Here is a 13127-nt window from a genome sequence, read left to right as displayed (position 1 = left end):
CAAGAAAATATGTACTTGGTACATTCACTAGAATTAGCAATAACTATATTTAAACAAGCAGTTTAGAACAAGATTCAAATAAATCAAGTTGGATTTATTCCAGGGATGCAAGGGTGGTTCAACATTCGCAAATCAAGCAATGTGCAACACCACATTAACAAAAGGAAGGATAAAATTAACACGATCAATTCAATAGATGCAGAAAAAGCATTTGACAAAATTCAACATCCATTCATGATAAAAACTCTCATCAAAGTGTGTATAGAGGGAACATATCTCAACGTAATAAGGCCATTTATAACAAACCCACAGCCAACATCACACCCAATGGTGAAAAGCTGAAAGCCTTTCCTCTAAATTCAGGAACAAGACAAGGATGCCCACTCTTACCACTTCTATTTAACATAGTATTAGAAGTCCTAGCCACAGCAAGCAGACAAGAAAAAGAAATAAAAAGTGTACAAATTGGAAGCAAAGAACTAATTGTCACTATTTGCAGATGACCTGATACTTTATATAGAAAACCCTAAAGTCTCCACCCCAAAACTATTAGAACTAATAAACAAATTCAGTAAAGTTTCAGAATACAAGATTAATATAGAGAAATCTCTCACATTTCTATACACTAATAATGAATTATTAGAAAGAGAAAGTTAAGGGGAATTCCCTGGTGGTCCAGTGGTTAGGGCTCGGTGCTTTCACTGTCAGGGCCTGGGTTTAATCTCTGGTTGGGGAACTAAGATCCTGCAAGTCGCGTGGTGCAACCAAAAAAAAAGAAAAAGAAAAAGTTAAAAAAACCCGAAAAATTGAATTACCATATGATCCAGCAATTCCAATTCTGAGTAGATATCTAGAAAAAAATGAAAACACTATTTCAAAAAGATACATGCACCCCAATCTTCATAGCAGCACTATTTATAGTAGCCAAGATATGGAAGCAACCTAAATGCCCATTAACAGACTGAATGGATAAAGAAGATGTGTGTATACACACACACATACACACACTGGAATGTTAGCCATAAAAAAGAATGAAATAATGCCATTTGCAGCAACATGGATGGACCTAGAGAATATTATGCTTAGTGAAATAAGACAAAGAAAGACAAATATCATACAATGTCACTTATATGTGGAATCTAGAAAATAAAATAAACAAGCATAAATAACAAAACAGAAACAGCCTCACAGATATAGAAAACAAACCAGTGGTTACCAAAGGGGAGAGAGAAGGGGGAGGGGCAAATTAGGGGTGTGGGATCAAGAGATACAGACTACTCTGTGTAAAATAGATAAGTAACCAGGATATATTGTATAGCACAGGGAACTATAGCCATTATCTTATAATAACTTTTAATGGCATATAATCTGTAAAAATACTGAATCACTATGCTGTACACTTGAAACTAATATAATATTGTAAATCAGCTATACTTTAATAAATAGCATTTTAAAATTTATCAAGAACATTACAGGGGACTTCGCTGGTGGTCCTATGGTTAAGACTTAGCCTTCCAATGCAGGGGGTACAGGTTCAATCCCTGGTCGGGGAGCTAAGATCCCACACACCTCACCGCCAAAAAACCAAAACGTAAAACAGAAGCAATATTGTAGCAAATAAAATAAAGATTTAAAAAATGGTCCACATCAAAAAAAATCTTAAAAAATGTATTCAATATTCACTAAAATTAGCAATAACTATATTTAAACAAGCAATTTAAATCAAGATTCAAAGAAATCCAAAGACCTAGGTACAGTAAGTATATTTGTCTTTATCTCCTTCAGATTTTCTCTCCTATATTTTCTGAATACAAACACCAGAACAATTTTCTTTAAAATGCCAATTTCATCATGTCATTCATGTGCACAAAATCTTTCAATATCTTTCTGTGCCTTTAGGAAAAATCCAGACTCCTGAGTTGGCATTAAGACTTCTATTCAATGTGGCAGTCCCAATCTATCTTTCCAGCTGCATCTCCCACTCCCATAGTTAAAGCCAAACGAGACAATGAACAAGCCTTGGGCTTTCCTGCCTCCGGGCTCTGTTCATAGGGTCTTCTCCACACAATAAGCTTTCACCAGCTCTTCCTACCCATATCAATTTTACTTATCTCTAAAAACTGGGCTCATACCTCATGTTCTGTGCAGAGACTTCTCTGACTCTCAGCTTAGTTGAATCAATACTTTGAATTCCTATAGCAAAAACCATCCAACTTTCCAGTTTTTTAAAATAATTAATTAATTAATTTATGGCTGCATTGGGTCTTCGTTGCTGCACGCAGGCTTTCTCTAGTTGCAGCAAGTGGGGGCTACTCGTTGTTGAGGTGCACAGGCTTCTCATTGCAGTGGCTTCTCCTGTTGCGGAGCACAGGCTCTAGGTGTGCGGGCTTCAGTAGTTGTGGCTCATGGGCTCTAGAGCACAGGCTCAGTAGTTGTGGCGCACGGGCTTAGCTGCGCTGTGGCATGTGGGACCTTCCCAGACCAGGGCTCAAACCTGTGTCCTGTGCATTGGCAGGCAGATTCTTAACCACTGCGCCACCAGGGAAGTCCCAGCTTTCCAGTTCTTAATGGTGATGTCAGGTTGTGAGGTGTATCGCCATTTGTTACCACTAAGCATCAAAGCAGGAGATTTTAAATTTTAAAATAATTAATTAACTGAAGCAATTTTAAGATTATCTCCCACATTAACACCACCCTCCATCACTTGAGTCATGATAGGCTTTCTAGATGGGGAGCTACCTCTGCAGCACTGGTGATTACACATAACCATCTGCCCAGGAGTGTGTCTCACTGTATGATTCCAAGTGCAGCATCCCATCATTCACTAAGCCTGCCTTTTCACCTAGTACTCAGGGATCATGCTGGAGGCCCAGAGGCTTGTGAGACATTGAGAGCCCCATGCAGAGATAAAGGGATGGGGGGGGGGCCTTTGAGATGACTCTAAATCTATAATGGGCATAGTTACCTATGGGGTGGAGATATTGGGGAAGGAGTTACAGTTTGGATGTAGAGACATGCAGGAGGTAACACCAAAACTTTCAGAACAGAGAGGGGTAGAAGGATGGATGGGAAAGATCACTCTGTAACAGAAAAAACCTTGTTTGGGAAAACACAAGAGACCACCTCCACCCCCATCCTAGCTTAGGGACTCCCAGAAATATGTGGGTGGACTTTGAGAGTGGTCAGATTTCTCAAAATTGAAGGTGACAGGGCTTCCCTGGTGGCGCAGTGGTTAAGAATCCGCCTGCCAATGCAGGGGACACGGGTTCGAGCCCTGGTCTGGGAAGATCCCACATGCCGCGGAGCAACTAGGCCCGTGAGCCACAACTACTGAGCCTGCGCGTCTGGAGCCTGTGCTCCCAACAAGAGAGGCCACGATAGTGAGAGGCCCGCACACCGCAATGAAGAGTGGCCCCCCTTGCCGCAACTAGAGAAAGCCCTCGCACAGAAAGGAAGACCCAACACAGCCAAAAAAAAAAAAAAAAAAATTGAAGGTGACAGCAAAGCCTGAGAAATGCCACTTTTACCATTACTGTGACTCTATTTTATTTCAGACAGGTGTGGCCTGGGACAACATGGGTTATATTCAGATATGTTTATTTGCCATTTTAAGGCACACAGGAATGATAGATAAAAATACCTGTATTTAGGTGAAGGGGTTATGGGTAATTTTTGTGGTTTTACAACAAAGTTTAAATAAAGAATAAAAAGTTTAATAACAACTATATATAGTTATTATTAAGCTGTTACCACAAAATAAATATTAAAAATTAAAATGTTATTAAACTGTTACCATAAAATTTTACATATAAAATATATATATTCATATATATGTATGTATGTAAAATGTATACACATTGTTCACATTGGTCTGGGAACAGTTTCTGACAGGACACTTCATGGGTCAGTGACGGCTTCCACACGAGGGGCTGTTGGCAGATTCTGTCAGGAAAGCCAATGGGGTTGGAGACAGAGGAAGAAAGGGTTCTATTAGGATCTGAGTGGGAGAAAAGGGGCAAGGAGTCACTTCCTGCATACCAAGGGAAAGATAAAAAGGAGAAAGGAAACAATACAAGCTCTCTACACTCAAGGTCAGCTCAGGGTAAAATTGGGTTGAAAACAGAAAAGGTCTTCAGTTCCAATCCCATTCTATTTTTATCTCCTTGGATCTCATTTTCTTCCACTTCTACTTTGTATCTTTATGAAAACTTATGAAAGTATGCTTCCTTTCTTTGCCTCACTTAGTTCTGTTTCTTGGAACTTGCTTAGCACAACAGCTCATTCTCCGCCTGTCTCCTGAGGCCAGTTCTGGCTTTATTGTCAAGTCTGCACAATGCCTTGCAGGCCCTCAGGAGAGTCCTCACATTAAGCTGGCCATGAACACACTGGCTGCCTAACCCCCAGGCTGCCACCTGCTGTCTTGCCCTATAGATGTTCCTTTACCAGGGATGCACCCTGGCAATCTGTATACTTCCATGAATGGCATGGCCTCCTTTCCCAGGTGGACTCAATTCCTATCATCCCTGAGAACATGTTCTGCTCTGACCCCTTACTCATCTGACCTCCGGAAGGCCTGGGAACAGTGTGTTGCCCCAGTTACAGAAAGCAGAGTGTGGTTGAGGTCAGCCCCAGGCCATCCTTGCTGGGACTACTGCCCTGTGGAGGATTCCTGGGGTTGATCACAGTTTAGTTAGGGGCCTCTTCAGACTTCGTGAATATCACTCAAGTAAGCCCAGGCTGTAACTCTCCACAGGTCCCATGACTCCCTCACTCCCACCCCAAGTGGCCTGCTAATTCTCAGACTTGTCTGATGCAGTTACTAAGAAAACCTCACCTGGTCTGCAGTGGTTCTTCAATGCCTGTGAGAAAACCTTCATTTTGTCTTTACCTGGTCTATACGCTATGCCAGGTGATCACAGGTGTCATGGCCTGGTTAATGTTGAAGAATATTCTGAAAGCCTGACAGAGACCATGGTCTGGGGTACAGGTTGCCACCAATTGGGGCTTTATAGTTAACTCCTAATAAACTACAGAAGTGTCCCGGCTGTTTAATGTCCGAACATTGCCAAATAATGGGCTTTCTGTTAAACACCTACAGCGTACAGAATTTGACTAATCCCACTGTGACCTTGACTTTTTGCAATGAGACAGAGCACCCCAGAGTTTACAGAGACACCACGCCCACTATGAAATACTGTGGCCTCAAGGTATGCTGTAGATCAGTCTTCTTACACTTTATTGTGCACATAAATCACCTGGGGATTTTTGTAGACATGTAGATTCTGATCCAGCAGAACTGGGTGGGGCCTGAGAGTCTGCCTTTCTAGCAAGTTTCCAGGTGATATTAATACTGCTACTCTGAGGACCATACTTTGAGTAACAAGACTCTGAAGGAAGCAGAGCAGGTGGAAAATATTCTAGGACATAATTCCAAATTGTGTCCTTCTATGGACAATTTTCTTGCAGCTAGAAAGGAAGTCAGCTTTGAGACAGACGGAAATGGCCTTCATCCACTTGGCCACTTCTCCCAGACAGATGACATTTCCTTGTGAGCAAGCAGAGATAAGGGAACTGATTAGCGTCCAAAAGGAACCCAGCCATATGTCAGCATTTCCACACCACAGCGCATATACCTCCTCAAATCCTCACCTAAACGCACCCCATTCCTCACCCACCCACCTAGTGATTCAGCTCTTTAGGCCCTAGGACAGGGCAGGAGAGATGATGTGAAATTGCCCAGTGACTGGATAATGCTTAGTTCTGACAGCTGGGATTTTCAGAGAAGGTAACAGGGCTCTCTTCTCTGCAGTCTCCACTTGCTCTCCAGGTGGTGGTTGGCAGCTCGCTGGGCTGGGCACTATGAAAATCAGAAATGAATAAAACCTTGTCCCTGCTCTCTAGACACTTGCCATCGAATAAGGAAGACTCGTGGGCAAATAACGATGGAATGATGAGTGAACGCTTTATAAGTCTTATGACAAATAACTGTTTTGAACATATCTGGTGAGAGGGTGGGGCTAAGGTTTGGGAAAGGATGTAGAAAAGGCTTCACAGAAGAGGGGCATGGGAGCTAGGACTTTTCCAGGTGGAGAAGGAGGCACGGGAGGGTAGCCTAACCGGAGTATCCTAACAGGGCTCCTTGAGAGGAAGGCTGGGAAGAGAGGGCAGCTCCAAAGAGAAGTCCCTGGGACCAAGGTTTTCCAAAGCACACAACGTAAGGAAGGCTCTTGCTTACTTATCTCCTACTGAGGTATAAGGGTTTTCTCTTTTCATTTTTAATGTTTCTCTGATTTTAGAAGTATTTCTAGAAAAGTTAAAGGTAGATAAGAAAGAGTTGATTGCTGTAATGAAAGGGTGTTTATGAGCTTCTCAAAGACCTTTGTCCCAGAAAGACACACAAGTCAGACTGCAGTGCTCCAGGGACAGACAGGCCTGTTGTCCAGGGCTAGCTGCAACAGTGGAGAGGGGTGTAATTGCCATCTAGTGGCCCAAACCCACAAGTGTAAGCTCCATTCGAGGCATCTGTAGTCTCTTCAGGTGTGGAATCATTATGGCCTCTACAAGTCATTTAGCATAACTTCCTCTATCCTCTTCCAGGGCCTAGCCCCTTAGTTTGGTTACTGGAGAATATTGATTCAACTATGAAAATATCAAATGGGCAGTATACACAAGAAATTAATTCATACTAAAGCGTCAAGAATTACTGAAAAAATGTCAAGTGGCAGATGCTGCACCCATGCCTAATTTGATGGAGGAGAGGAATTGATGGCCAAACCGTGGAGGGTAGGAAAAGCGGGGGTGGGGGGGGGTGGGGGGCGGTGGGGGAATGGGTCCTCCCTGAGAGAAGAAACAAATACAGGAAGAGGCTGCTGGAGCAGCAGCTGCCTTTGATTTTACTTGTTTACCTTCTCCTGGGAAGGGGCAAACAGAAGCTACTCGGTATTATTTTTAGAGCTATTTTCAAACAGTGTGGCTAGAAAGGGCTGCTGTGCTGTTCGGCTATGAAGAATGTTTAGCACGCCTAATTTTCTTCCAGAAGGAAGAAAATTTGTCCCCAGGTGCACCAGCAATGTTAAACACTCTGAAGAAAGAATCCGTATCAGTGCCCCCGACTGATGTGGCGTGTCTCCTCTGGCACCACGAGGGGCCCTGGCATGGCCTTTTTCTGGCGCCAGCAGGGGGTGGTCTGATTTACTGTTTCCCCCAGACTCCACTTCTCCAGGGTCCCTTACTATCTGCCGAATCCTTACATTACTCAGAGAGAGCCCAAGGGCTCCTTTTAGCCTCCGAAGAAGGTCATTTCGGATGAGGAGGCTATAGCGAGGTAGAGCCATTACAGAGCAGGTGAAAGAGAGGCCAGGAAGGCTACGACAAGGAAGCAGAAGGGGCAGGGACCAGGGATTTGCCAGCCAGACATCCTGGCTTCTTAGGACCTGTGAGACCATTTAGGCAAGTTAGCTCATCTCTCCGGCCGACCTTAGTTTCCTCTTCTACAAAATGGAGGTTAAAAACAACTAGTGTTATTGTGAAGATTTAAAGGAGAAGAAGACAGTAAAGCACAGAGTCTGGCACCTAGTAGGTGCTCCATCATTTCCTTTCAATGCCTACCTTCAAATCTCCCTTCTAATCCCCGCATTTCCTCCGCCGCTTCTCTCTACTTCTTGTTGGAAGGGTACCTCAGTCTCCAGTGTTGAGCCAAGATCCCCGCCTTCTAGGAGTTCTCGTTTGGGGCGAAACGAAAGGATGCGCTACAGCTGAGACTTTGGCGCGCCGCCACGGGGCGGGGCCTTCTCCTTTCAGAATGTCCGGCTCCGCTTTGGAATCACTTCCTCCCTCCCAGGCTCCGGGGCTGTCAGGGGGTCCCTTACCAAAAGGGGTGGGTGGCTCAGTCTGAGCGAGAGATGCTCTTTCCTGGGGCACTGATTCTTTGGTGCCTTTTCCAAAGGGGCTCTTTTCACCTTCTGAGCGTTAAAACCTCGGAGGTCTAGGTTAAGCATCTAGGCTTGAGGGGAAGATCCCAGAGAGATACTCAGCTGCTTTTAGTTTGGGCTGGGATTTCTCATATTTAAGTAAGGTAGAGGCCTCTCTCTCTTTTTAATTTGGTAAAATAGAAATAACATAAAATCTACCATTTTAACCATTTTAAGTGTTAAATTCAGTGGCAGTAAGTGCATTCATATTGTTGGGTAACCATCATCACATCTCTCTCCAGAAATCTTTCATCATCCCAAACTGAAATTCCACACCCATTAAATAATAACTCCCCATTCCCCTTTCCCCACAACCCCTAGTAACACTATTCTACTTTCTGTCTCTATAAATTTGACTATTCTAGGTACCTCACATAAGTAGAATTATAAAATATTTGTCCTTTTGTATATGTACAGGCCTCTTTTAAAGGAAAAATTATACATTACAGATATACTCGGTCGCCTATTCTGATGTTGCACACACACACACACATACACATATGTATGTGTAAAAGTAGGTATAGAATCCTATGTGTACAGCTCTGTTTACAGGTTAGGCAATTAGAAAACCAAATCATCAAACTGAACCTAAAAATCCACAAAATTCTATATAATTAAATTTAATGTGAGAGATGATATTTTGTTTTAGCAAAACAAAAGTTTTAGACCCAAAGTTGTTTAAAAATAGAAAAAGTTTGGTCTGGGTCCATGTTTAATTTTTGTCTGCATTTTGACTTTATTTTAATGCAGAGAATAACTGTTTGCATAAGTATGTTATAGGGAATGTCATTAGTATCATCAAAGCTTGGTTTGATAGTTCAGAATAATCAGACTACACACTTAACCATAATGCCAGCAAGCAAGTCTTGAAGACCAATTTTAATGAAGTTTTACTGGATAATAATGTAAAATTATCTTTTCTTACAGATAAGATTAGCATTGTGATGTTATTGAAATCTGAATTAAAGGAGGCATCTAATCTAACTCTTATTATAGAGTTGGGAACGAAAAAAATCCTTTATTGTAATTACTTACTATACTTGCTGCTAATGAACTGTTGCAAGTTGGTACATACAAAGATAAACTCTGAGCAGTAGAATCTGAATATGAAATCATCTGCTATGGCAAGGACTTCTTGAATCCAGCATGCTTATAAAACTGTTTGAATCATCTATTGCTATGAAATAAGCCATCCCAAAATTAGTGGCTTAAGACAGCAACATTTATTTTGCTCAGAAATCTTTGATTTGGGTTGAGGCTTGGTGGCGATCGCTTGTGTCTGCACCCTAGGACTTACCTGGGATGGCTTGAAGACTGGGGGCTGAAATCATCTAATGCAGAGGTTGGTAAACTTTTTCTGTAAAAGATGAGATAGTAAATTATTTTTGCCTTTGCAGACCATATAGTTTCTGTTGTAACTACTAAACTCTGCATTATAGCACAAAAGAAGCCATAGACAAATAAATGGGTGTGGTTGTACTCCAATAAAACTTATAAAAACAGGCAATAAGTCAGATTTGGCCTACAGGTAAAAATCTGCTAACCCCTGATCTAAAGCCTTGTTCACTCACATGCCTGGCAGTTGATGCTGGCTTCTGACCCTTATCTGGGTCTTCCAGCCAGAATACCCACGTGTGGCCTCTCCATGGGGCCTGAGCTGTGTTCCAAGGGCAAGTGTTCAGAGAGAAAGAGCCAGGAGGAAGTTCTATCTTCTTCATGACCTAGCCTGAGAAGCTATGCAGCATCACTTCGACCACGTTCTATTTGTTGAAGCAGTCACAAAGGCCCACTGAGGTTAAAGGGGAGGAAATATAGACTCTACCTCTTAAGGGGATAGTGACAAGGTCCTGGAAGAGCGTTTAGACCAGGAATATCGCTGAGCCCATTTTTGGACAATACAATCATCCACATTTACCATCTGCCATGTGATGATTCAATTCTCCCACTAGTTTTTTTACATTCAAACCATTTCAAAATCCTCGCTTATACAGCAAGCCCTGACGTCATTTGAGCTTCATTTATTATGAAAACGTTCACAAGCACAACCTCTGGTACTGAAGTTTCATGGAACATTCTAAAAGTCATCCAGACGATTCAGAGAAAGCTAAAATTTGCTTTTATATTATCACTAAAATAAAAAGCCAAATTTCAAAAAAATCTCAAAGAGATCTTGAAAATATCTTCTCCATTTGAGAAACACTAATTCAAGCCTTAGGCCACAGGGGAAAACAAATTCCTTCCGGCCTTTACAGGATCCAGTCCAACTTCCCGGAGTGAAGGTCGAAAGTCCTGTAATTATAAGCTGTGTGCATTTGCTGCCAGAGTCCTCTCCCCAGAGCTCTCGGGGGAAGCTGTAGGCCAGGGATTTGGTCTCATTCACTCAGAGACACTACTAACAGCCCCTCATTGTTTTTAACCATTTGCACTTGCACTGTGGCTCTTCAGCAGCCTCTTCACAGCAGTGAAAATGTTCTCTCCTTTATTATTGGCTGGAATTTGGACTGATATGCCTTAGCTTTCTGGATCATCTTCCAAAAGTTTCTCTTAGGGTTTTGCTTGGTGTCCAACCTGGAGGACTGAACACCGGCTATAGGTGGAAGAGAAAGCATGGGAACTCTTTCCTGCATAACCATCTGAGTTCTCTTTTTTGATTATCTGAACAAATAGATCTTAAGAATGCCGCCCCACTCTGACAAAGCCTTGCTAAGATCTTCATTCAACATTTTTAGTGGTGAAAGAAGACACGGGAAGCATGTCTTCAGGTCTGGAATACCCCCATTCAGAGAATCTGAGGTGGTTGGACTGAGATGCCGTTATCTGAAGTCTGTAGGAAACAATGTAAGCGCATAATAGACCTCAGTGAGCGTCAGGCAGGACGGAGGTAAGGGCTCACACCTCTCACACCCATGTGTCTTGTTTCTGGGTTATTGGATGTTGAGCTTTTCACAGTTGGTCCAGGGACTGAGGGCGGGGGGCTCAGTTGGTGTGGAGCTTTGGAGACCTTTACAGAGCAGCTGGAAGGGAAGTAGCAGCTTATCCTGAAGGTGGGAAGACACTTGGTTAAAGCTAATTGCTGTTTCTATTGCCTTTGGTAACTGAGAGGCTGAGCTGTGGGCCCTCCTTTTCTCCTGTACATCTTGGTAAGGGGTCTCTATCTTAAGATGCTCTCCCTCTTTCCTGCTGTTCATTCCCCTACTGGGAGCCAGACCTTCTCTCTGTGACTCACGTAGTTGCTGTAGAGATAATTCTGATGTCAGAAGCAGAGGCCATTGATGTGAGAGGAAGAAAGTAACGACTATTCAGAAACAAGTCTCCTCTCATCATGCAAATACCCCTAATTAAGAAATCCAGACAGATTCTGTGTCATGGAAACATAATTTCCATTGACTCAGAGAATTCCAGGAATTGCTGTAGGCTATCAACCTTTCTTGATTTCCTGAGTTAAATGGCTTCGCCTTCACTCTGGGTTTTCTTGAATAAAAGTAAATTCAATCTGACATTTGTGAAATATCTTGCATGTGCCGGGAATGGTCCTAGTGACCTGAGAGATAGGTATGAACAACAGAGTTCCTGCCCTCAAGGAGCTTACAACTGAACAAAATAATCTTTAAGTGGTAAACTCTGTGGATCCTGATAGAAAGGTGAAAACTTTGTTTGGACACTGTAATGGGTTGAATTGTGTTCCTCCAAAATTTATATGTTGAAGTCCTAACCCCCATACCTCAAATGTGACCTTATCTGGAGATAGGGTCTTTACAGAGGGAATTAAGTTACAGGGAGGTCATTAGGGTACCCACGAGGGAGAGAGGCCTGGAACAGAACCCTCACAGCTCTCAGAAGGAATCAATCTTGCTGACATCTTGATTTAGACTTCTAGTCTCTAGAACTGAGACAATAAATTTCTGTTGTTTAAGTCACCCAGTATGTGGTACTTTGTTACCACAGCCCTAGCAAAATAAACACTCAGCAACATAGACACTCAGTGGCCCCCTTCTGCTTTTGTACAAGCTGGTGAGGAAAACCCTGGGTGGAAGTAAATTAAATGTTTGTGGAGTTTGCATTTACTAGACATTTGATAAATTCACTCATTGATTTATTTATTCATCCATTTCCTATCTCTTTACCCTGGTTTAATTATTTTTTATTACACTTACCACCATCTGGGAAATTTTATCTTTTGTTTACTTGTTCACTGTTTCTCCACCTGCTTTATGATAGAGGTGCAATAAATATTTGTTGAATAAGAATTTATCCTCTCTCATTCCCTTCCCTCCCTCTCTCTATTAATATTTAAGCACCTCTTATGTCTATTGTGTACACAGCATTCCATGCTCATCCCTGTCAGAACATAAAGACATTCAAAGAATGGCTCTTGGACTTCCCTGGTGGCGCAGTGGTTAAGAATCTGCCTGCCAATGCAGGGGACACAGTTTCGATCCCTGGTCCAGGAAGATCCCACATGCCACGAAGCAACTAAGCCCGGTGCCACAGCTACTGAGCCTGACTGCCACAACTACTGAAGCCCTCGCGCCCAAAGCCCACGCTCTGCAACAAGAGAAGCCACTGCAATGAGAAGCCCGTGCACTGCAATGAAGAGTAGCCCCCGCTCACCGCAACTAGAGAAAGCCCTCACACAGCAACGAAGACCCAACACAGCCAAAAATAAATAAATTAATTTAAAAAAAAATTGCCATCTCTCAAACCACTAAAAAAAAAAAAAGAATGGCTCTTGTCTCCGAGGAGTTTGTGATTTCGGGAGAGAGATGAATATCCACGCGAGGGGCTGCATGCCTCACATGGGTGAGTGCGTGCTGGGCAGCTGTTGGATCATGGCTGTTGCAGAGGGAGGGCGAAGTGGGCTGAGGTGTGCGGGAAAGGGTCACAGAGGAGGAGGGACCTACACTTGAGATGAAGGGAGAGAAGTGGAGAGAGTAAGGGGAGAATAGAATGTTTATAATCCATCTACCTTCCTAACCCCTGCAGTCTATGCTTAGGAAGGAGTAGGATTGCTCCAGGCCAGGAGTTGGGCAAAGCGTAGGGATGGAGATGGTGGCAGGACCCAGAAGCTTCATTCTGGTGTCCCAGGAGATCAGAGGAGCCAAATCCCAGGGGCTTTCAACTCTGGCTGCACATGAAAATCACTTTGGGAACTTAAAA

Source organism: Balaenoptera physalus (assembly GCF_965194825.1).
Source record: "Balaenoptera physalus genome assembly, chromosome: 4".
NCBI lineage: Eukaryota > Metazoa > Chordata > Mammalia > Artiodactyla > Balaenopteridae > Balaenoptera > Balaenoptera physalus.
The sequence above is the reverse complement of the archived record's forward strand: the minus strand, read 5'-3'. Positions refer to the sequence as shown.